Genomic DNA, 23,280 nt, shown 5'->3' on the forward strand with positions numbered 1-23,280 from the left:
TATGTTCCTGTTACTTTTGCTTCAGATGTATGAGGATCTAACCCAGGGCCTTCTACAAGTTAGACAAATACTCAATGATTCATCCATCTTCTAAATTCAGAAAGCAGGTGCAGAGTGAGGTCCAGGCTTGGACCTCCCATAAATTCTTACTATAAATAACCAAATTCAATACTTTATGTTTCCCTTTTGCTTAATCAAAGGTTCAGCCCTGGGAATTTCTTTCCTCAATGCATCATGCCTTTCACATGTGATTTGTAAATCATAAACCATTGAAAGATTTAGTAACAAATAATTTTTGTATTTTTCCCAAATTCTTGTTGCTTCCTTATCAGAGACATTTTTATCCTTGCACAACAGCATGAACTGCTGCACAGGTATTATTACTTGATTTTGGCAGAACATCTGGTTACTTATGTTCTGTAATTTTGGAGGACTCAAGATCAGAGGAAAGAGAGAACATCAAGATAAGAAGCCAGGAAATTAAAATGAAAGCAACAATTGCGAAAGTAATAGGTGGCCTCACAATAACTGATGAACTTGGGGGTTAGGAAGTATCCCATCTTTTTTAAGTGATTCAACTCCTGTCCATTCAGGGTCATCTGGAGTATGACCTCAAGCTCTTGAGGAGATCTCAAGCTCAGATCTTTGTAAAGAGAGTTGCATGGTCTTCATACCTGGGTCCTTGGGCACTCTGTTGCCAGCAATTAGCCCTTTGTTGGATGTAGGGTTGGTGAAGATCTTTTTCCATTGTGTAATCTGCCATTTTGTCCTATCAGCTGTGTCCCTTGCCTTACAGAAACTTTTCAGTTTCATGAAGTCCCACTTCTTAAGTGTTGAACTTAGTTTCTGGGTTATTGGTATTCTGTTCAGGAGGTTGTCTCTTGTGCCAATGAGTCCAAGGCTATTCCCCACTTTCTCTTCTATCAAGTTCAGTGTATCTTGTTTTATGCTGAGGTCTTTGATCCATTTGGACTTTAGCCTTGTGCAGGGTGAGAGATAATGGGTCTATTTGCATTCGTCTACATACCAATGTCCAGTTAGACCAGTACCATTTATTAAAGATGTGTTCTTTTTTCCCTTGTATATTTCTGGCTTCTTTATCAAAAATTACGTGATCATGTGTCTGGATTTATGTCTGGGTTTTCAATTCAATTTCATTGATCAACATGTCTTTTTAAAATACCAATACCATGTGTTTTTATTACTACAACTTTGTAGGATAACTTGAGATTAGGCATTTTGATAACTCTAAAGGTTCTTTTATTGTATAGAATTGTTTTAGCTTTCCTGTTTTTTTTTTTTTTTTCTATATGAAATTGAATATTGTTCTTTCAAGGTCTGTGGAGAACTGTGTTGGAATTTTTATGGGAACTGCATCAACTCTGTAGACTGCCTTTAGTGGGATGGTTATTTTTACTGTAAATCCTACCAATCCATAAGCATGGGCCATCTTTCCATCTTCTTCAGTTTTCTTCTTCACAGACTTGAAGTTTTAAACACACAGGTCTTTCACTTGCATGGTTCGAGGTACACAAGGATATTTTATATTATTTGTATCTATTGTGAAGAGTGTTGTTTCCCTAGTTTCTTTCTCAGTCTGTTTGTCATTTGTATAAAGGGATGACAGCAATTTTTTTTTTTTTTTGAGTTAATCTTGTATCCGGTCACTTCACTGAAGGAATTTATCGATTGTAGGAGTTCCCTGGTAGAATTGTTATGGTAGCTAAAGTATACTATCATATCATCTGCAAATAATGATGATTTGACTTCTTCCTTTCCAATTTGTATTCCCTTAATCTCCTTTAATTGTCTTATTGCTCTAGCTAGAACTACAAGTACTTATATTGATTAGATATGGAGAGGGCCACCGTGTCTTATTTCTGATTTCAGTAAAATTGCCTTGAGTTTCTTTCCATTTAAGTTGATGTTGGCTATTGGTTTGCTGTACATTGCCTTTATTATATTTAGATATGTACTTATGTGCCTTGCATTCCTGATCTCTTTAAGACTTATATCATGAAAGGGTGTTATGTCAAAGTCTTTTTCAGCTCTAATGAAATAATAATATAGTTTTGTCCTTCAGTTTGTTTATATGTAGATTACATTGATAGATTTTCTTTATTTCCTTTTTAATTAATTAATTTATTTATTCACTTTACCTCCCAGTCATAGCCCCATGCCTACTTCCAGTCCCACCCTCTCTCTCCCATCACCCATCCCCTATTTCTCAGAAAAGGGAAGACCCCTTACCCATCCACTCCAGTTCATCACGTCCCATCAAGACTAAGCTCATTCTCTTTCCCCGTGGCCTTGGTGAGGCAGTCCCACCAGAAGGAAGAGATAAAAAAGTAGGCAACAGAGTTAATGTCAAAGACATCCCTTGCTTCCCTTACTAGAGAACCCAGAGGAAGCCTGAGCTGCCCATTGGCTATATCTTGTGTAGAGGACCTAGTTTTAGTCCATACATGGTCCTTGGTTGGTGCTTCATACTCCACGAGCCTCTCTGAGCCCTTGTTAGTTGGCTCTGTTTATCTTCTTGTGGAGCTCTTGTCACTTCTAGGTGCTTTTATCATTCCCCTCATTTTTCAACTAGACCCCCTATGCTTCGACTGATGATTTGCTGTAAGTTTCAGCATCACTTTCAAACTGCTGCTGAGTGGAATCTCTCAAATGGCAGCTCTGATAAGCGCTCTCTGAAAGCATTAATAGTGTCAGGGGTCGGCTATCTTGCCTGGGAAGGGTCTTGGGTTGGGACAAGCATTGGTTGTCTATTCCATTTCCTCTTCTGAGCGAGATTTAAACATCCTCCCTTGGGTCCTCTGTTGGAGGTTGGTCTGATGTGTTTTGAGCCTAACTACTGTTTGTTGTCTCTGTGCCTCACCTGTACCTTGCCTAAGAGCCTAATCTGTTTGACCAATAAAAGGCCATCACATCTGGGCAGGGCAAAGGGGATAAGTGTGGCTAAGGTTCTGGGGCTGGAGGAGACAGAGGGAATATTAGGAAAAAGAAAGACCAGAGACAAAGGGAGAAGGAGGCTCACCATCATGGCTTAGGTGGAGGAGAAGCACATGACTAGTGTGGATGGAGGATTTGGCCAAGATGAAGAACATTAGCAAGTATTTGGGATTATGGATGGGAGGTCACTTGATAGAAATTATTAGAAGCAGATGGCAAGGGATTGGGACAGGTATCCTATACCTGCCCCACTATGGGAAGTAGTTTAGGGGATTAATATCTGCCCTGCCCCAGGTTAACTAAGGCTATTTTAAAATATAACAGGTGTTTGTGTCTTGATTGATTGTTAACAGGTTTAAAAATACTGTAATAATAATAATTATAGGCCTAATAAAAAACATTATTAGATCATACTGGTAAATTAAATGCAAAGGTCCTTGTTACTTACCTTCTTTGGGTGTGTGTACTGTAGTTTGTTTATACTATACTATATGGCTAAAATTCATCCATAAGTGAGTAACATACCACATGTGTCTTCTGGGTCTGGGTTACCTCACTCAGGATGACCTTTTCTAGTTCTATCCATTTTCTTGCAAATTTCATGATTTCTTTTGTTTTTAATATCTAAGTAGCATTCCATTGTGTAAATGTACCACAGTTTCTTTATCCTTTCTTTGGTTAAGGGACATCTGGGTTGTTTCCAGATCCTGGCTATTACAAATAAAGCTGCTATGAACATAGTTTAGCAAATGTCCTTGTTGTACAGTGGACAAATGTCCTTGTACAGTGGAACATCTTTTGAGTATATTCCCAGGAATGATATAGCTGGTTCTTTTTGTTTTTTTCAGTTTTTAAAAAAATAAAATCACAACAAAGTTGACTTGACTCTTTTGAGCCTCAGAGATACGTCTGTCACTCTGGCCAGTCCTTCCTCTCCACCAAACAATTTTAGCTCTCCAAGGCCTTTGCCTGTCCCAGTCTGGAATTTCCATGGAGTGTTAATAGGAAGAGTGAGGCTGCTTTACACTCTGGCCCGTGTGTCCATCCAGACTCCATAAGGAGCGTAGGGCTACCAGGGCAGAGAAGAATGGGAGGAGCAGACTCTTCCCAGACAGTCCTCACACTGGAAAAGGCAACAGAATGCATCCCAAGAGTACTCCCTTCCTCTCAGGCTCCACACACATGGAGGGGGAGCAGCTGTCCCCAAAGCCTCGGTTGGTCTCAGCACAGAATCCACCTCAGCAGGGTACCTGAGAGCATCCAGCACTGGGAGAGAGTTGAGAAGGGCTATGTCTCTGCGGATCACTGAACCAGGATTTGATGGAGCTGGCATTGTCTGGGTGGCTCTTGTAAGCCCTGGGGGAGTTATCAAGAACCATAATGCTGGAAAGGTCACTGTGGACCACAGAGAGGTCTTTGATGTAGCTGCCCAACTCCAAAGTTCAATGCCGTTTGTAGTATCTCCTCTTAAGAATGTTTCTGCTGTTTTCCACTTTTATCTGCCACTGCACAGCCATAAATTTCCATGCTTGCTGTAAACACCACAAGCTCATACCATTGGCTTACCAGTTCTAAGAAGAAATCCACATGGGGTCTCTTATGTGGAGGAAAGTAGGGAGAAGGGAGGGAGGGAGATGGTAGGGGTAAGGGGGAAAGTAAAGGGTGGCCCTCTGTTCAGGGCACTAGGATGCACGTGCCTCTGCATGCTAAGTGCTTATAGCTGAGTCTTGAGGTGGAACAAACCCCAGGTTTTTAGAAAAAGGTCAGATTGATTTCCAAAGTGTTTGTACAAATTTGCACTCCCACCATCAATAAAGGAGTAGTCCCCTGTCTCCACATCTGCTATAGCACATACTCTCATTTGAGATTTTAATCTTAGTCATACTGAGAGGTGTAAGATGGAATCTCAGAGTGGTTTTAATTTGCATTTTGCTAATGCTAAGGATGTTAAGCATTTCCTTTAACTGTTTCTCAGCCATTTGAGATACCTCTGTTGTGAATTCTGTTTAGCTCTGTGCCTGTTAAACCATTCCTGAATCTTTAGGATGAAGCTTCTTGATTATGGTGTATGATCTTTTGGATGTGTTCTTGCATTCAGTTTTCAAGTATTTTGTGGAGTATTTCTGAATCAATATTGACTAGAGAAATTGGTATGTAATTCTCTTTTTTTTTTTTGTTGAACCTTTGTGTGGTTTGTATATCACAGGGACTGTGGTCTCAAAAAATGAATTTGACAATGTTTCTTCTCTTTCTATTTTATTGTGAAAAATCAGGCATAATTCTGATAGGTTTGTCTTTGTAAGTTACTTGGCCTTTTCCCCTTGCAGCTCTGAATATTCTTTCTTTGTTCTGTAGATTTAGTGTTTTCATTATTATGAAGTGGGAGGATTTTCTTTTCTGGACCAGTCTAAATGATGATCTGTATGTTTCTTGTATGTTTATAAGCACCTCTTTCTTTAGATTGGGGAAATTTTCTCCTGTGACTTTGTTGAAAATATTTTCCTGTCCTTGGAACTGAAACTCTTCACCTTCTTCTATTCCTATTATTCATAGGTTAGGTCTTCTCATAGTATCCTAGATTTCCTGGATGTTTTGTGTCAGGAATTTTTTAGCTTTAACATTTTCTTTGACTGATGTATCAATTTCTTCTATGTTATAGTCTATGTCTGAGATTCTGTCTTCCACCTTTTGGATTCTATTGGAGATACTTGATTCTGCTATTCCTGTTCTCTTCCCTAGATTTTCCATCTACAGGATTTCTTCAAACTCTGTTTTCATTATTGCTTCTACTTCTGTTTTCAGGTCTTTGGCAGTTTTATTTATTTCCTTCACCTGTTTAATTGTGTTTCTGTATTTCTCTGGGGGATTTATTAATTTCTTCTTTAATGGCCTCTACCATTTTCATGAGACCAGATTTAAGGTCATTTCTTGTTCCTCAGCTGTGTTAAGATATCCTGGGTTTACTGTAGAATGATACTTGGGTTCTGGTGTTGACATATTGCCCAGGATCTCATTCTTGGTCTTCTTGTGCTGGCCTTTAGCCATCTGGTTGTTTCTGGCATTGGCTGGTGGTCCCTGGTGGGGGGGGGGGATTGTCACCAGCTTCTGGGAATGCACAGAGGTGTGAGGTCCAGTAGATGGAAGGTTTAGGGGGCCAGGCATAGTTCACCTCTGCTGTCTTTGTCCTGCATCTTGGTGATCCCTGGGTGCCTCAGGCCTCTGTTTTCCCCAGATGGTAGAGGAGAGCCTCCAGGTGTTGGTGTTCTGGACTAGGAATAGGATTGACAGGTATCTTGCTGCTAGGTATCCTGGGAGGGCATTGCAGGCTGGGGTGGGGGCTTGATTTCTAGCTACCAGCTTGGCCTTTGGTGCAGCATGGGGGTCTCTGTTCTTCTGACTGGTGTGGCTTGTTCTTAAGAAGCTGGAGTTTTTCTGGAATTGGGATATACTCTCTCTTGAACTTCTGATTCTCCTGTCTCTTCCTTACAAGTGCAAAGATTATGAGCATGTCCCAAAACAACTTCAGAGTATATTTGTTGTGGGTAAAGTCAAGGTAGAATTTGAGGATAAGTAACAAAATAATAAGCAATAGTCAAGACAATAAATACATTTAACCTAATAAAATATACTCAAATTCTTTTGAGGTACATGTCTTTACCTACCTGATGTGGCACTGACTGAGGTAACAGGTATTATTTATAAATTCCACATTACAGGAAAGAAATTACACCCCAAAATACAGATAGTCCAAAAAAAATCCTATGTACCACCTTTATTACTTCTTTCATCCCAGGCCTCCCTTTCCCTGGATTTCTGTCTCAGCTCCCTCCTTTTTTTTTTATTAATTTATTCAAATTACATCTCAGTTTTTAGCCCATCCCTTGTATTCTCCCATTCCTCCCTCCCTCCCACTTCCCCCCATTCCCCTCCCCTATGTCTGTGACTGAGGGAGACCTCCTCCCCCTGTATATGCTCATAGGGTATCGAGTCTCTTCTTGATGACCTATTATCCTTCCTCTGAGTGCTACCAGGCATCTCCATTCAAGGAACATGGTCAAATATGGGGCACCAGAGTTTGTGTGAAAGTCAGATCTCCTTCTCCACTTAACGGTAGAGAATGTCCTGTCCATCGGCTAGTCTGGGTAGGGGTTTGAAGTTTACTGCCTATATTTTCCTTGGCTGGTGCCATAGTTTAAGGAGGACCCCAGGGCCCAGACCCATCTGTAGTTTTCCAGGACCTTCTGGATCCTTCTATTTCCTCATTCTCCCAGGCTTCTCACACCTAAAGCCTCAATAGGCTTTCCTCCCCTCTGACCCACTTTTCTGGTAGGTATAGTTTTCCATGGGGACGTACCCCTTGTACTAGTGTCTCGATGTAAGTGAGTATATACCATTTAACTCTTTTTGCTTCTGGGTGAACTCACTCAATATGATCATTTCTAGTTCAATCCATTTGTCCACAAATTTTGGAAATTCCTTGTTTTTAATAGCTGAGTAGTGTTCCATAGTGTAAATGTACCACAGTTTCTTTATCCATTCTTCTACTGAGGGACACTTAGGCTGTTTCCATGTTCTGGCTATTATGACTAAGGCTAATATGAACATGGTTGAGCATATGTCCCTGTTGTGTGGTAGTGCATCTTCTGGGTATATTCCAAGGAGTGGAATAGCTGGGTCTTGAGGAAGCCCTATTCCCATTTTTCTGAGAAAGCGCCAGATAGATTTCCAAAGTGGTTGTACTAGTTTGCGTTCCCACCGGCAATGAAGGAGTGTTCCTCTTTCTCCACATCCTCGCCAGCATGTGGTGTCAGTTGAGTTATCAATCTTAGCCATTCTGATGGGTGTAAGATGGAATCTCAGTGTCGTTTTGATTTGCATTTCTCTGATGACTAATGAGGTCGAGCATTTCTTTAAGTGTTTCTCAGCCATTTGATATTCCTCTATTGAGAATCCTCTGTTTAGTTCTGAGCCCCATTTCTCTATTGGGTTATTTGATTTGGTGGTGCTTAATTTCTTGAGTTCTTTATATATTTTGGATATTAGACCTTTGTCAGATGAAGGGTTGGTGAAGATCTTTTCCCAGTCTGTAGGCTGTTACTTTGTTCTTTTGACAGTGTCACCTGCCTTACAGAAGCTTCTCAGCCTCATGAGGTCCCATTTATTCATTGTTGACGTTAAGGCCTGGGCTATTGGTGTTCTGTTCAGGAAGTTGTCTCCTGTGCCTATGTGTTCCAGAGTCTTCCCCACTTTTTCCTTTAACTGGATTAATGTCTCTGTTTTTAGGTTGAGGTCTTTAATCCACTTGGACTTGAGTTTTGTGCATGGTGACAAATAGGGGTCTAATTGCATTTTTCTACATGTAGATATCCAGGTAGACCAGCACCATTTGTTGAAGATGCTGTCATTTTTCCGTTGAATGGATTTGGCTTATTTGTCAAAAATCAAGTGACCAAATGTGTGTGGATTCATCTCTGGGTCTTCAGCCTATTGCTGTGCCAGTACCATGCTGTTTTAATTACTGTTGCTCTATAGTACAGCTTGAGATCAGGTATGGAGATTCCTCCTGAGGATCTTTTATTGTATAGGATCATTTTTGTTATTCTGGGTTTTTTGTTTCTCCATATGAAGTTGAGAATTGTTCTTTCAATATCTTCAAAATATTTTGTAGGTATTCTGATAGGGATTGCATTGAATCTGTAAATTGCTTTTGGTAAGATGGCCATTTTTACTATGTTAATTCTCCCGATCCACGAACAAGGTAGATCCCACCATCTTCTGATGTCATTTTCAATCTCTTTCTTCAGAGATTTAAAGTTTTTTTCAAATAGGTCTTTCACTTGCTTGGTTAGTGATATTTTTATATTTTATTTTATATTTTATATTTCAGCTCCCCTCCTTGCTATGTTCTCACTTATTCTATATCCATAGCTGAACCCATGATGTTAGAGCATAAACTAGATCCTGTCTCACCTCCCAATGAGACCATGACAGTTTCTATGCTGAGAGTATAAAGCCCAAACCCTTAAACTTGTTTTCACCTTCTATTCTGACTTAATTTACTTTGCCAATATTTACTTTCTTCTACAACCTCCTTAACATCTTTCCCATCATTATTTCTATTTCTTTTGTCTACTTGGTTATCTTTCTCAAGGTCTTACTGCAAACCTTTCTACCCACTTGTCTTAGGGTGTTATTGCTGTGCATAGATGCCATGACCACAGCAACTATTATAAAGTATTTATAAAAATTTAAAAAGAAAACATTTAATTGGGCTGGCTTATAATTCAGAGATTTAGCCATTATCGCCATAATGGAAAACATAGCATCATGCTGTCAGACATAATGCTAGAGACAGAGCTGAGAGTTCTGCATCTGGATTGACTGGCAGCAGGAAAAGAGAGTGACACCGGATTGAGTTTCTGAAATCTCAATACCCACTTCCTGTGACACACTTCCTCCAACAGGGGCACATCTACACCTCTAAGGCTACACCTCTAATTATGCCACTCCCTGCAAGTCTATGGGGGGCATTTTCATTCAAGCCACCACACCACCTCTTACCAAGCAAATAAGACCACACTCCAGCATGGTTCCATGATACTCTATAGTCAAGCTTTGCATGTGGCCACTGCTCTGTTTGGAAAAGTTTCTTAGAAACAGCTACAAAGCTTTGTTCTTTCTTGTCCCTGGACTTAGTGTAGTCATTGTTCATGGACACTAAATCACTAATTAAATCAGAAATAAATTAGTCTATTAGGCCTCAATTGTCATAAAGTGATTCATGAATATTCTGAAATTATAGTTAATTTTTGTTCTTGAGCAAAGTCTACACAACTCATTAATTTTTAAAGGAATCATTGACACAAAGTTCAAGAACAAGTTTATTGTATAATCAATCTAATTATAGATTATACCACAAAAATACAAAGATGTTAAGTGGCTTTTTAAAAGTGAAGACCCAGCATAAGAAAAGTCCTCAGAACTTGCATTATCACATATAAATCTAAACTTAGCACAGATGTTTTAAATGAATGAACAAAACATTTGAGTACAAGAGCAATCAATAAAGATTTCCATTCATTTTAGTGCTCTATGGAGCTCTCAGTTCATTTACCCATGACTCCAAGGTAAAGACAGAGATTGTCTTGCATAGCCTGGATAAAAGTATAATTGATCTCCTTGTGGGGCTCCTGAACCCTCTGGGTCCTTCCACCTCCCCCCCCCCATTCTTCTTTCTATATCACTCTCTGTGCTCTACCCAGAGCCAGCAGCATGACCTAGCATTTGTCCTGATCCCCCTGCTGCGTGGAGTCTCTCAGAGGACATCTATGTTGAGGTAATGGGGAGGCCCGATTGGCACACACAGGAAGGGAAAGCAGACTATCTGGATAAGACCTGATAGGCTGTGGTCATATGGTGGGGGTGGAAATCCCCTTCTGTGAGAGGTCTAGGGAAGGTGAATAGGGCTGAAGAAGGAGGAGGGTGGGAACTGAAAGATACAAGGGTGGAGGGGATAACAATCACGATATAATCTGAATAAATTATAATAAGTTTAAATGTTTAAAAAGTATAAGTGAACACATAGATGATGAGTGAGCAATTGCTGATCCATAGGACGATCACATCATTTTGACACAAGTACAAGAATAAGCTTTTAAAATGTAGACAATATTTATTGTCATACATGACTGGATAGCAAAGGAAGAATATTCTAGGGTTGGTTGACATAGCAGTGTCTCTGAAGGATCAGATGATTTATATTGTTGAGTATCAACCATAGAAGACTGTGTAGACATAGTTTTAAGTCATTAGAAAGTCTTTGACATCTGGCAACTACACTGTCTATTCAGCATCCCAGTGTAGCACTCAGCCCTTCACAGGATGAGCATTTAAGTACAAAAGCGATATTCTGTGTTTACATACTTTAGTTACAAAAAAAACCAACCAACCAAACAAACAAAAACAAACAAAAAACAGTTATTAAGAAGAAGAAATACAGAAGCCAAAAGCAAGATTAGTGCATTTAGAGACTCTTTCAGAACTATGAACTCTGATAATTTGGGCCTTTGTTTTCCTTTTGGCTGGTAGTATTGTCTACACTGTGCTGAGGTTTACAACCTCAATGTTACTTCCATCATAGAGTCAATTGAGCTAAGGTCCCAGGCCATGATATAATTTCCTCACTTTCCCGGTGTTGTTGTGGACAATGATTTTGTCCTTGTAGTACCCAGATCACAAAACACTGAAAAGACCATCAGGACTGGATACCAATGCAACACACACAGTCCTGTATTATGGGCTCAAGCTTGGACCACAATCCTTTCTGATGCAACAGGATAGGAGAGTGGTGCCAGAGCTTCAAGGGTAATGGGGTTATAAAGAGAAAACCATAAGCGGGGATGGGGGTAGGGCAGGGGTGCTATGGGTCACAGGAATGTCAACCTTTAGGCGGGTTGGGTGGAGGCTGGATCACAAGGGGAAGTTGTGGGTCAGAGGAGTTATAGGGCTTTAAGCAGGTTGGTTTGAGGCTAGATCACAAGAGGAAATTTTGGTTTTGGTTTTGTTTTGTTTGTTTGTTTTTGTTTTGTGTGTGTGTGTGTGTATTTGTGTTTTTTTTTTTTTTTTTTTTTTTTTTTTTTATCTCAGAGGAACATTTGATGCTGAATATATCTAATTGCTCCGGTGGAGTTTCTGGAGACTGCTGGCAAGTGCAGCTTATGGCAGTACATGGTCATTCCTGGAACACTGTGAGAAGTAAAGGTCATCTAGAGGACAAGTTCTCACAGAACATACAGACCACGGCATTAGTTACAGAACATACAAAACATGGCATTAGTTTGGTCCTTGCATCCTCAGGAAAATGCTTTAAATAAATACATTTCACACAAAGAGGTGCAAAACTAGTATGAGTCCCCCCACTCCAATCATATCCATCCCCTGGAAGTGCTCTACACTAGGAACGAATCAACACTCATATCCAGAACCTGGAAACAGTGAGATGAAATCTATATATAGGAGAGAGAGAGAGAGAGAGAGAGAGAGAGAGAGAGAGAGAGAGAGAGAGAGAGGTGGGGGGGGGGAGAGGGAGAGAGAGAGAGAGAGAGAGAGAGAGAGAGAGAGAGGAAAAGAACTCCACAGAGGGAGTCAGCATCTGATGTTACACTAAAAATGATATTTTAAATTAAAGCTAGTAACACAGCACAGAGGTACGCTTTCGTATGTCAACAATTTAGAGATCTAACTCTATTTCAGAGTCTAAGTCATGCAAAATTTTACTTAGAATATATGGGAAAATATAGGTTACTTGGTTGGTGACTATATGTTTGAAAATATGCTACAAAGTATTTAAGAAAGTAATTTTGGTGGCAGATTTCTGAAAACATGCTAGTCACAGCAGGCTATTTAAATAGTGGTAGCAGAATGGAAAGTGCTGATACTAAAGAGTGTTTATGTTTTACAAAGCACAAGAGAGAATACTTTATCAGTGGTCCTTGATGAACAGATAGCAGTGTAGAGCCATATCTAAAGCTCTCCTTGCATGCCTCTTCCTGGACACATCATCACTATAGGAGGAGACTGCAGAGATAAAGAAAAACAAGAAACCTAAAGCATGTAGAAGGAGTCCTGGGGGAACTGGATGGTCTAAGACCACACCGATAGCTAGCTAGAAAAAGCAATTAGCTTCCCTAGTTCTAAAAAGTAAAGCATATTTCATTGTTGTATCTTAGAAGCCTGCTTCTTTCTGAAAAGAAAGCAAGGGGTAATGTATTTGTGGGAGAAGGAATTGTGGGAGCTGGAAGTAGGGAGGGAAAGCTAGTCAAAACGTATTGTATGAGAGAAGAATCTATTTTCGATTTAAAAAATAACCAAACAAATAAAGATGTAAAATCATGGTTTGGATAGGATGACGTTGGAATGCTTTTCACTTATAACCATGCTTTAGCCGATAAAATGTGATTTCAGTGAGAAATCTGTTAAAATATCTTCCAAAGGAAATTCACAACTTATTCATATGAAAAACAACTTTTTAAATTTATACATTGCTTGATATCATTGTTGTTGTAAAATTGGTATGAAATAGGCTTCATATAATTTAGGACACAGTTTGGTCATATATATATATATATATATGCCTGTGGAAGCCCCACAGTCAGGGGAAGGAGTGCATTCGTTGTCTTTATGGACTTTCTCTTATCTTATTATGATTAATTTCTCATTACCTCAAAATCGGTCTAGGTGACTACTTATATCTTCTGTGACATCATCAAGTACACATTTAACAAATAGGACTATACAATATATCATTTCTATGTCTCATTACCAGACTTCACTAAAATATACATGTCTCTATAATTGATTGCTTTTTATTTGTGAATAATTGTCCACTGAAAGAAATAAATAAAATTCTGATTAATAGACACTTAGTTGCTTTAATTTTTTTTAACAAAGAACACTTTACATTTCTGCATGTATCTTTTTAAGCACATTCACACTTATTTTTCTTAAGAACATCCATGGGGAAGAATTTCTACATTGTATTTTTGATATTCATAAAATAGTAAAGAAAAGTATAAAATTCTTTTCCAGAGTGAATACATAATTTTATAAACACATGTGTTTGTATTTGTTTGATGTGTGTGCCTGTGTGTATGTGTGTGTGTGTTTGTGTGTGATTACTGACACTTCAATTTTTTTATTCTTTCTTGGAGAAGAGGAAAAGGTAAAGTAGGGTTATGCATGATTTCCTTCTGAATGATATGAATGAAACCCACATGGCTATAGTGACAACAAGGTTAATAGGAGACAATTTATACCTGGTACTATAAACATAGCCAGTATTAAGTGCTGGTGAGGACTGTAGTCTAGAGCCTACCACTGCCACATTCCCAAATCAGTATAATTCCAATCTGCATTCTAAATTGTATCCTTTTCCCTTTTACTTATTTTTCTTTAATAATATATGCTGATTATGATCTACAACCCCACCCCGCCCAGATCCTTCTAGTTACTCTCAACTCCCTCTCCCATCCAAATCACCCATTTTCCATCTCTCATTAGAAAACAAAAGAACTCTAAGGAATAATAATGAAATAAGATAAAACAAAAGCTAACAGGTCGGAACAGGAAAAAAAACAAACAAAATGAAAAGGACTTGAGAAGCATATATAGACACCGAGGCCTACTTGCACTCTTGGGAATCTATAAAAAACACTAAATTGGAAGCTATAACATATACAAAAGTAACAGTAGGGTGCAAAGAGAAAGAAGAAGGGAGGGAGGGAGCAAGAGAAAGAGAGAGAGAGAGAAAGAGAGAGAAAATACACAGTAAAATAAAATGAAATTAAAATTTAAATTTCTAAAGATGTCATTAAGTTTATTTTTCATTGGCTATTTACTATTGGGTAGGAGGCCTACCCCTAAAAGTAGTTTGCCTCCCCCAGTGAAATTTTCTTGAAGAAAACTGACTTTTTATTTGCAAGTGATTATTAATTGGAGATTACTTCTGGGTAAGGGGATTGAGGCTTCTGTCCACTTCTTTCTGTTCTAGCACTCGATCTTGTGCAGGCTCTGTCCATTCTATCTCGGTCTCTGTGAGTTCATATGTGTGCTGATCCTGTTAACTTAGAGAGCCTTGTTTTCTTAGTGTCATCTATAACCTCTGATTCTTACAATCCTTCCACCTTCTCTTTCACAGAGTATCCTGACTTCTTAGTGGAGGGATTCAATTGTTACATCAAGTTTAGGGCAAAGTGTTTCTGGGTCTCTCACTCTACATTATGTCTGGCTCTGAGTCGCTATATTTGTTCTCATCTGCTATAGGAGGAAGCTTCTCTAATGATGACTGAGCAAGGCACTGATCTATGGGTATAGCAGAATGTCATGAGGAGTCATTTTATTGTTATATAAATTTTAGAACAATAATATTTGTTTTCACTCTAGGTTCATGAGCTATCTGGTCTCAGATTCTTGGTTACCCAACTAGTGTCAAGTACAGGTTCCATCTTGCGGAGTGGGCCTTAAGTCAAATTGATTGATGACTCCCACAAGTTTTATGCCACCATTGCACTAGCATATCTTACAGTCAGGAGAGCATTATATATCAAAGGGTTTGTGGGAGTGTTGATGTTTATGTTTCTCCTTTGGTAGCATGCTGAGTACTTTCCTATATCAAAGAGGCTAGAACTTATGGGTGAAGTCTCTATGCAGGCACCACCCTGACTCCTCCAAGTTGTTAATGAGTTGTAGAGTGGAAGCTATAGTGTTGGCAATAGTCTGGTTGTTTGGGGTTTCCCAGGGGACCTCTTTGGTCAACAACTCAATTAGAAGTCTGGGAACTTGAAGCTTCATTTGGTGACAAGAAATGTCCAGTTGAAGTTATGACTCCCTCACATTTTGGCAATTTTGTTTTTATAGACTTCATATATGTACATATTTTAGGAAACGTCTACTGTACTAGATTTTGATACTAGACCTCAATGGCCTTTAATTTTAACTGTTCTCCCCTATATTCCCTCCCTAGCCCCACTCTCTTTTAACCCTTTCTTATTTCCCATCCTAGTCTCTCACCCATCCATTCTATCTTTTCTGTCTCTCTTTCCTACTAAGACCTATCTGCCCACTGTCCCCAAAACATGATACATAACCTCTGCGGTTCTATGAATTGTAGCTTGGTTATTATTGATTTAACAACTATTATCCTCTCATAAGCAAACACAAATACCATATTTGTCTTACTGGGTCTGAGTTACATCACACAAGTTGTCTTTTTTTTTTTTTTTTTTTTTCTAGTTCCATCAATTTACCTTAAATTCCATGCTTTGATTTTTTTTATGAGTAATATTCCATAATGCAAATGTGTCACATTTTCTTGATCCATTCATCTTTTGAGTAATATCTAGGTTAGTTAAATTTTTTGGCGATTATAGAGTAACAAAGAGCATCACTGAGCATGTGTCACTGTGTCAGAGGGAAGGGACTTTTGGATTTATGCCCGAGAGTGGTACAGGTGTATCTTGAGCTGTATTCTTATTTTCCTGAGTCGTCATCATCACACTGATTTTCATAGTGGTTATACAAGTTTGCACTCTCACCAGCAATGGATGACTGTTCCCTTACTCACATTCTCACTACCATAAGCTGCCACTTGTTTTATTGATCTTACCCATTCTGACTGACATAAAATCAAATCGCAAAGTAGTTTTGATTTACCATAATGACTGAAGATGTTGACCATTTCTTTAAGTGTTTCTTAGCCTTTGAGTTTTGCTTTTTGAGAATTTTCTGTTTACCTCTATACTTCATTTTTCACTGGATTGTTTGTATTCTTGATATCTAGTATTTTTAGTTCTCTATATATTTTTGATAATGGCCCTCCTCTAATCTGCAGTCAGTAAAAATTCTTTCCCTTTCTGTAGACTGCAGCATTGTCTAAATGACGATGTCCTTTGAATGGAGAAGTTTCTTAGTTTCATGAGGTCCCATTTATTAATTGTTGATCTTACTGCCTGTGGTAATGGAATTCTATGTAGAAAGCCTTTTCCTTGTTAATGCATTCAAGGTTATTCCCCACTTCCTCTTCCATCAGGTTCAGTGTACTTGGTTTTATGTTGAGATGTTTGATTCATTTAGAGTTGAGATTTATGCCTGGTGATAACTATGGATCCATTGCATTCTTCTACATGCAGTCATCCAGTTTGACCAGCACCATTTCTTGAAGATGCTGTCCATTTTTCAGAGTGTATTTCTGCATTCTTTATTTTAAAAAGTCAGGTGCTCATACATGTGTAGATTTATGTCTGGGACTTTAAGTTGACCCCATTGGTTGACATGTGTGCTTTTGTGCAATACCATACTTTATAAAAATTAGTACAACTTGAGATCAGCAATGATGAAACCTGAAGCAGTGTTTTCCCTTTTTACTCAGGCTTTTCTTTAGCTATCCTGGATGTTTATGTGGACAAATGAAGAAAAATTGTCTTTTTAATGTCTGTGTTGGGATTTTGATGAGGAATACACTTAATCTTCAGATTTATTTTGGTAGAATGACCACTTTTTCATATTAATCTTATGAATCCCTTTGCATGGGAGATTTTCTCATCTTCTGGTGTCTTTTTCACTTTCTTTAATGTTGTAACATTTTTATCATACAGGTCTTTCATTATATTGATTAGAGTAACCCCCAAGTTACTATTTGAAGCTATTGTGAAAACTGTTGCTTCTCTGACTTATTTCTCAGACTATTTATCATTTGATGTAGGAGGGTTACTGATTTTTTATGACTTGATTTTGTATACAGCTGCATTGCTGAAAGTATTTACCAGATGCGTGAGTTTCCTGGCAGAATTTTTTGGTGTCATTTATATCATATTATATCATCTACAAATAGCAATTCTTTGACTTCTTCCTTTCCAATTTGTATACCTTGGTCTGCTTTAGTTGTCTTATTGTTCTAAGACTTCAAGTACAATATTGAAGAGGTTTGGAGACTGTGGAGTACCTTGGCTTGTTCCTGATTTTAGTGGAAATGCTTTGCGTTGCTCTCCATTTAACTTGTTGTTATCTGTAGTTTTGCTGTAAGCTGCCTTTATTATGTTTATTTATGTTCTTTGTATCTCTAATCTTACCAGGACTTTTATTATGAAGGGGTGTTGGATTTTGTCAAAGGCCTTTTCTGCATCTAATGAGACAATTCTGTGATTTTTGTAATTCAGTTTGTTAATATGGAATATTACATTTATTAATTTACATATGTGAAACCATTCCTGCATCTATGGCTGATGATATTTTTTATGTGTTCCTGGATTGAATTTGCAATTATTTTACTGAGAATTTTTTTATGTATGTTCATTAGGAAAACTATTTTTGTTTGTTTGTAATTGTCTTTCTTTGCTGGGTCTTTATGTGGTTTGGGTATTAAGATAACTGTGTAATACTCCTTCTGCTTCTATTTTATTGAGTAATTTAAGGAATATTGCCACTGACTTTTCCTTGAAAGTCTGATTATTTCTTGCAGTTTACTCCTTTTAGATGTGATTTCTTCTTTTTTGTTTTACAGCATTCAGGTGTGCTGTTTAGTACCAAGTATGAGATCTCATATATATTTTTTAACTTACTATAATTTATTCAGGTTGCATCTTGATTGTTATCCCCTCACTTGTATCTTCCCATTCCCACCCTCCATCCGTATTCCATGCTATTCCTCTGCCCTTAGGCCTCTGACAGAAAGAGACCTAGTCCCCCACTGTCTGAACACAGACTCTCAGGTCTCTTCCTTTTCCTCTGTGTGCCCACTGGGCCTTCCACCAATGGGAAGTAATCAAATTGGGGGCACCTTCTGTTTTTATTTTAATGTAGTCACTTTGTGGTATAAAATTGCCCCCTAAAAGTCACATTTATTGTGTCACATTAGTTTGGATACATTGTGTATTCACTTTCATTCAATTCTAAATTGTTTTAAATTTCTTTTTTAATTTCTGACTTGCTCCATTTTTTTTCAATCAGTAGTGAGTTGTTCTGTTTCTGTCACTTTACATCCTTTCTGCTGTTTTTGTTGTTGCTAACAAACTATAACCAGTGCTGGTCTGATTAGATGCAAGGCACTGCTTCAATTTACTTCTAGTTGCTGAGATTTGCTTTGTGTCTATGTATGTAGTTCTCTCTCTACCTGAACCCTAGAAACTCTAAGGAGCATCACATAGCCATCAGGGAGACTACAAGCTCAGTTTTTTCCTGATAAGAAACCTGTTCAGAGCCTAGGGGTTCCTAGAGATACCCACCCTATGCTAATAAGCTATCTTGGTGTCTTGGCTTTCAACCATTAAACTTTCACTTTTCTTGGAGATCTTCCCCAACCCTTGGGATAATTAGTTACTGCTTTCCCCCTTTTATGATAGGACTGTTTTGTTACATGTAGAGTAAGTATCCTGGCACCAGAAGCCCCAGTGAATCAGACATATTCACCTTCAAAACTTTCCCCCACTGCACAAGGTTTATAAATCTCTGATTCATGAATAAAGGTTAACTTGCTCTCTCACTCCACAATGACCTTCTTGGATATCTCACTTATTCCAGGGACGAGGGGCTCCTAAAAAAATGGCTGCCAAATGCTCAGAGCTTCCACATTGCTAAGGTAAAGGCTTGACTGCCACTCAGTCCTCTACCTGCTTCTGACTACAGAGAGCTTCCACTGTTCACCTACATGAGGAACTGCACTGGCAGCCATAGACTTGCTCCCCCCTGGAACTGCATCTTACTGGGCCTGCATTTTGGCTGGTTTCCAACATCTGCCTGGATCCTCTGTTTTGCTTACTATGGCAGCTTAATAAAGGGGTGTTCCACTTTTGGGCTCATCATGGGCTGTGGATCTCTGGAGCTTCCACTTCCATCTGATACCTGGAATCTCATTCTAATAGAACTAACAGTAACACTCAGTGGAAAACTCATTTTCCACCTCCTCCCTGACCCCATTGAGATGGGGAACCTCCCCTAGTGCACTAGCCTTGCCCTGAGTGCTCTAAGATGCTCATGAGAGACAAACTGAACCTTTGACCTCGAGGTCCCTATTCAAGCCCTGAAGTAAATAGTGCCTGGACCAACTGACCTACGTAGAAGCCAGGCCATCATCAACAGTGAACAATTGTAGATTAGAAATTGGGTTGGCATCAGAATAGCTAAAATCTAACATTTAACTGACAACACATGCTGGCAAGGATGTGGAGAGAGAGGAACACTCCTTCATTGCTGGTGGGAATGCAAAGTAGTACAGCCACTTTGGAAATCTATCTGGTGCTATCTCAGAAAACAGGGAATAGGGTTTCCACAGGACCCAGCTATTCCACTCCTTGGAATATACCCAGAAGACACTCCAGCACACAACAAGAAAATTTGCTCAACCATGTTCATAGCAGCCTTATTCATAATAGCCAGATCATGGAAACAGCCTAAGTGTCCCTCAGTAGAAGAATGGGTAAAGAAACTGTGGTACATATACACTATGGAATACTACTCAGCTATTAAAAACAAGGAATTCCCCCAAATTTGTGGATAAATGGATTGAGCCAGAAATGATCATAATGAGTGAGTTAAAGCAGAAGCAGAAAGAGTCAAATAGTATATACTCACTTATATCTGCATACTAGCCCAAGTGGCATGTCCCATGAAAGTCTTCACTTACCAGGAAACTGGGACAGAGGGGAGGACATCCTATTGGAGCTCTAGATGAGAGAAGCATGGGAGAATAGCAAAGTAGAAGGATCCAGAGGGTCCTAGAAACCTACAAGAAGAACATTATGATAGGCAGATTTGGGCCCAGGAGTCCCGCTCAAACTATGGCACCAGCCAAGGACAACACAGGCCGTAAACTTCAAACCTCTACCCAGAGGTAGGCTGTAATTTTAAGTGATCCTTAATGATTAGGGCCGTCCTAGTAGCAGAATGAATGAGAGTCACAGTGGAAGTGATGTAGAATGTGAGGGCCCTACTCAAAGTTTTAGAAGAGAGAAATATTAGCTAGTGACTTAGAGACCATTATCATAATATTTAGACAAAAATGTGGCTGCTTTCTGCCCTTGTTAAAAAAAGAAAGAATCCTCCTGAGGCTGAATTGGAGAGTTTTGGATTAATGACATTACAATAGGAAATGTCAAGACAGCCTAGTCTTGACTCTATATTATGATTATTAGTGGTCTTTAGCATATTTATAACAAAAAGAAGCAAGCTAAGCAAGGAGAAATATAAAATATAAACTTTGAGGAGAAAAGGAGCACTAGGAAGTGTAATAGAGCAAAGGCCAGTACTTAAAGAGAGTAAAAGTTTAAAGAAAAGCCTGGCTTTCCTCAAACTCCTCATCCTTTTGCCTCTTCTTCCTTCAGCAAATTGTAACAACTGGCTGGGGTGGTTCAATATGCAACAAACCAATAAATATAATCTACCACATAAACAAACTAAAATAAAAACACACAATCATCCTATTAGAAGCAGAAATGGCCTTTCAGAAAAACCCAACTTTTCTTCATGACAAAAGTCCTGAAGAGATTAGGGACAGAAGAGACCTACCTAAATATAATAAAGGCAGTGTACAGCAAGACTATAGCCAACATCAACTTAAATAAAGAGAAACTCAAACACATTTTACTAACATCAGAAACAAGACTTGTACAGAGTTATACAAGTTTGTCTGCAGCAGCGTCTCAAACAAATAGTGCTGATTTAACTGGATGTCTGCAGTAAGAAGACTGTAAGTAGATCCATAGCTGACATGCCGCGTAATTCTCATGTCCAAGTGAATCAAAGATTTCAACATAAAACCAGGTACAATGAACCTGATAAAAAAGATAGTGAGGAGCAACGGGTGTGATTGCAACTTCCTGAACAGAACACTTACGGCATAGACACTTAGATCAACAACTAATATATGGGACTTTGTGAAACTGAAAAGTTTCTGCATAGCAAAGGACATAAGCAGCAGACTATAGAATGAGAGCAGATTTTTTTTTACCAACTCCACATTCATTAGAGAGCTAATATCCAAAATATATAAAGGCTCAAGAGACAACATATTTAAAAAGACCAAACAAAAAGTGAGGTACAGCTCTAAACAGAAAATACTCAATAGAGGAATTTCAAAAAACAGCTTAGAAACACTTAAATGTTTAACATTTTTAGTCGTCAGGGAAATTCTAATCAAATCTTTAAGATTCCATCTTACACCTGTCAAAATGACTAAGATCATCATAATATAAGTGACAACTCATACTGATGAAGATATGGAGCAAGAAGAATACTCCTTTATTGCTGCTGAGAGTGCAGAGTTTTACAGTGACTATTTAAATCATCATGGTAGTTCCTGAGAAAGATGATAATTTATCTACTTCTACATATAGCTACACCACTCTTGGGCATATACCCAAAGGATCCTTCATCCTAACAAAGGTACACCTGCTCAACCATGTTCTTTTATAAGAGCCAGAAACTGGGGACAACCTAGATGTTCCTCAACAGAAGAATTGATTAATAAAGTGTGGTAGGTTTACACAATGGAGTATTATTCAGCTGTTAAGAAAATGACATCATAAAACTTTCAGAAGAAAGGATTGAACTAGGAAAAAATCATCCTGAGTGAAGTAAGACCCAGAAAAATAAATATGCTATATATTCACTCATATCTAGATATCAGTCTTTAAATAAATGATAATCATGCTACAATCCATAGACCCTGAGAGGTTAGGCACGGAGAAAAGACTGGGAAAAAATCATGTATCTACCAGGGAGGGTAAAATTCAATATATTTTATGGATGGGCTGGGTCAGGAGAACGGGACAAGATCAGGAGGATTAGATGAGAAGTAGGAGGAGAGATGCGATTCATTGAGGAAATGAGAAGAGAGATAGCTATTGTTAGGGTATTTGAAGGGTGATATTGAAATATAGTAGAGTGGAACTATCAAAGTGTTCCTAATGAAGTCTCCACATAATGAGAAAGATGGAGTTCTAAGTGTCCCTGTCTTGTCAAGAAATGAAGCTAAGAATTCTAGGACTGGGTTTCATTCAATAGGCTTGTTCCAAAGGGTCCCATGGACATGCCAAAACAAACCAAGCTGTTTCCAAGACAATAGGTAGCTTTCCATAAGCTGATAGTAAGGTCCCATTAATGTAAACAACATGCACATGAAGAGCTCAAGCTGGTGTCTGCATAGAACCTTCACCCTTATCTTCTACTGTCTTTGGTATGGAAAGGCATTATGCAGGCTACCAAAAGAGAAATCTACATACCAACAGCCACAAAACCATTTATCTACAATCTGTCCTGCCTGTAAAATATGCTTGCCAGTGATGGCACAAAACTTGTGGGAGTAACCAATCGGTGTTTGATTTAACTTAGTGCTCATTCCAGTAGATTAGACTATACTCAACACTGCTTGGGTGTCTAAGAAACAAAGACTAGACCTAAGTTAAAACCAAATACTACTGAATAATAATAATAATAATAATAATAATAATAATAATAATAATAGTGATGATGATGATGATGATAACAACAACAACAATAATAATTACCCAGTCATAATTTGCAACACTCATAGATCAGTGTCTTATTCAGCCATCACCAGAGAGGCTTCCTCCTGCAGTAAATGGGAACAAGTACAGGATCCATAGCCCGACATTTATGCAGAGGAGAGACAGAGACCTTGAAGTACATGAGATGTTGTCACCAAATTCTTTCTCTCAGAAGTCAGAGAGCCCCATAGAGTAGGAGGCAGGAAAGAGTAGAGGAAACATAGGGGATAGGTTGTGAAGAACCCCAGAAGAAGAAGAAGAAGAAGAAGAA

This window comes from Acomys russatus, chromosome 10 (assembly GCF_903995435.1).
Source record: "Acomys russatus chromosome 10, mAcoRus1.1, whole genome shotgun sequence".
Lineage (NCBI taxonomy): Eukaryota > Metazoa > Chordata > Mammalia > Rodentia > Muridae > Acomys > Acomys russatus.